Here is a 3,368-nt window from a genome sequence, read left to right on the forward strand (position 1 = left end):
ACCCAAGAGGTCATGTATGAAAGAGAGGCAAGAGCAGAATGAATTATAGCTGGGCAGAATCCAAACATCCAGGAACCCAATTAAAATTGGGCAGAACCAACACTAAACCTGGCATATGTAACCTGTTTGTGTGTGTGTGTTGGGGGGGGGGCGGTGAGAAAGAGTATGGGCACGTGACAAATAGGCTAAGAAGGCCCTTGAGACTTGGGCCAGTGACTGTGTGCAAGAGGGGACCTGGGGATCTGTCCCAAGTTTAAATGACAGCGCTGGCGTTTTCCTGGGGGTGAGAAGTTCGCCAAGGGGGCAGTGGGTGGTGTCCCCCTTCCCTCGGGCAGTTCGGGCATCGTGTGGGCATTCACACCGCTGCGGCCCCACTCGCATTCCCATCCTCGCGCCTCTACCGCCCCAACACGCGTGCCATGGAAGGGAGCGGTCGATCCGGTGTGTGACACCTCAAGGGTGGGGCCTCACTATTAAAAGGGGACAGAGGCGGCGGCGCGGGCCCCAGGCCCCAGCCCTGGCCCAAGGAGGGCCACTTGTTCTGTCTCCTAGCCGCCGCGGGATCGACGTCCTCGGGTCACAGCGGTCACGATGCAGCTCCTGATGAGGGTGCCTTCTCTTCCCGAGCGGGGTGAGCTGGACTGCAACATCTGCTACCGACCCTTCAACCTCGGGGCCCGCGCGCCCCGCCGCCTGCCGGCACGGCGCGCGCCCGCTGCGGCCACACACTGTGCACCGCTTGCCTGCGCGAGCTGGCGCGCGCGCGGGGACGGCAGCCGCACGGCCGCGCGCGTGGTGCGCCTGCGCCGCGCTGTCACGTGCCCATTCTGCCGCGCGCCTTCCCCGCTCCCGCGCGGCGGCGTCGCGGAGATCGCGCTAGACCCCGACTTGTGGTCACGTCTGGAGGACAAAGCGCGGGCTGAGCGTGAACGAGACCCGATGGGGAGCCCGGCCAAGGAAAGCGCAGACAACGGAGAGGACGACGACGGGGAAGACGAGAGCGAGGAGGGGGCGGGACCTACAAGTGCGGGTTGGCGCGCGCTTCGCCGAATCGTGGACAGGGTCCTGGCGCCGGCGCGCCGCTTGCGGCGTCCGTTGCCTAGCAATGGTGAGGGGCCGCCTAGGGAGGATGCTGGGCACAGAGCGCCGAAGAATGCTGGGTCAGGTTGCATCCTCCTGTTGCCACTAACGCTTCTTTTTTCCTCCAGTGCTCTACTGTCCAGAGGTCAAGGACATTGCGCGTTGCACGCTGTAACCGAAGAACCTGGGAGCTATGGCAGAAGGCAGGTGGGAGCAGCATCTTCTGGCGTGCTCTAATACAAAGGGTTGATGTCAAGACTACCCCCCCCCATGCTGGAATTGGTACGTTCGTGATGGAGTTGAACAGAAAGTACCCTAGGTGGTGTGAACTTTGAGCGGCGGAGGCGCCTACACTGTGCCAGCTTTACATTGTGTTCAGGATGGAAGTGGCCAAGGAATAATAGAAACAAATCGTACCATAATGTGGGAAGAAAACATACAAAGCTATGGCTTTGGCGTTTATTCAGGGAGGCTATGGTTTAAGCAGCAGATCCCATTTTAGCAATGGTCAGTGGTTGGAAATCTTTACTTTAAAAAAAAAAAAAAAGAAGAAGACGACTGGATGGGGTTAAGCTAATTATCACGTCAATCTCACTTATCTGGTTATGTGTGTGTGCTGGCATGCCATCTTCCCACTCTTGGTTCCTTGTTCCAGAAATTACTGAGTTGCCTCCCTGATTATGATTGGAAAGCTTGCATACACAGTCGAAAATGTCCAAGAGGCATTTACATGAGGCCGTAATTAAGGCTTATCAGGGATGGGTGAGCCATTTGATAAAGGAATCAAAATTTAACCTTTATCTGTTATCTTTACAGACTGTAGCAATATTGAAAAAAAGTGCTCATATAATGGGACATTGCTTATTATATGTGATTAGTTCTGTTTTAAAGTCCTGTAAATATCTTACTATAGACTTAACAAGACCAGCAGTGTTGGTCTCACAGCTTGCTAGAAGTGCAGAATTTCAGGACCCCAGTCCACATTCCCTGACTACATTTTCAGAATCCCAGTCGATCCATGTGTAAGAAGCACTGGTTCAGCTCTTAGTCACTCTGGGATGTCATCATCATCTGTGGGTGGAACAATTAAAACACTAATGACACCCTACTTTAAAGTTCTAAAGTGACATTTTATTGTAGAAGAGAACTTTTTTTTCTGAACTAAAAATGTGAATTTACAATGGACCTCAGTTTTCAGAGGTCTTTAAGAACTTTTTATTGACAAATAATGATGTGTCTAGTTGTAGAGTATAAACCTCCACTGTAAAAATGTTTTGTCATTTTCCTGTCCTTAATTTCAGCTTAAATGTTCCCTTTTGGAGGCCAGCATGTAATGTGCCTTATTGTCATATTTCTGTATATGTGCTGTCAAAATGAATGCTACATTTATTTTCTAATGTTTTGAGTGTTTCCAGAGTGTGAACTTCAAATGACCATCTCCAGAGCCAATAGCAGTGTTAATGTATAATATGTACTCTAAAAACGTTTGCTGAATAATCTATTTTTAATGTAATAGTCTCAAGAATAAAGTGTCTGGACTCACTGAACCTGTGAAAGGCTGTTACTGAATAATACAAAGTATTGTCCAGAAGTTTAAATGACACAAGTGACACCAGATTGATCCCACTTCTTTAAAACAAAACAAGATTTAAGTAAAAAACTTCTGCTCCATAGAGGAATTGAACCTGTGGAGCTGTAGTGACCTCTACTGACTCTTGGGGGAAGCAGTGACTTGCAGGTGGAAAGCAGTTCTCAGGGTTAGGTACCTCCCCTTTCCTTAGGTCAGGAAGCCTGCTCCCTCTTCTCTGCTTGCCACTTAGCCTTGTGGTCTCAGGGGTCCTGCTGCTCACCAACTCTACATTGAGCTCATGATGTGATTGGTATTGGGAAAAGTTCTAACTTTGATTCGTGAATGGAGGAGGTGGTGCTGGCGGTAGCTCACACCTTTAATCCCAGCACTTGGGAGGCACTTGGGAGGCCTAAATTCTAGGCCAGCCTGGTCTACAAAGTGAATTCCAGGACAGCCAGGGCTACATTCTAGAGGGACTCTCTGCTGGGGTTGGGGGAGCTTCCTTTGATTTTTGAATGGTTCAAGAGATCAAGACCAGCCTTGGTCAATGGAAGTTCCAGCACAGCCAGGGCTAGAGAGAAACTCTGTCTCAAAAAAAAAAAAAAAAAAAAAAAAAAAAACAGGGAGGTACTAATATGAAATAGTACAAAGCAATAATTTTCCTTACTTTACCTCCACACAAGAATTCCCTCTCCCCAGGCACAAACGACAGCAGACA

General features: G+C 49.8%; 1 pseudogene; it reads left to right on the top strand.

The window, feature by feature from the left end:
• Nucleotides 1-573: 573 nt before the first annotated feature.
• On the top strand, nt 574-2,611 carry LOC113836752 (annotated as a pseudogene).
• The last annotated feature ends 757 nt before the right edge of the window (nt 2,612-3,368 follow it).

The sequence above is a fragment of the Cricetulus griseus genome, chromosome 7, assembly GCF_003668045.3.
Source record: "Cricetulus griseus strain 17A/GY chromosome 7, alternate assembly CriGri-PICRH-1.0, whole genome shotgun sequence".
Lineage (NCBI taxonomy): Eukaryota > Metazoa > Chordata > Mammalia > Rodentia > Cricetidae > Cricetulus > Cricetulus griseus.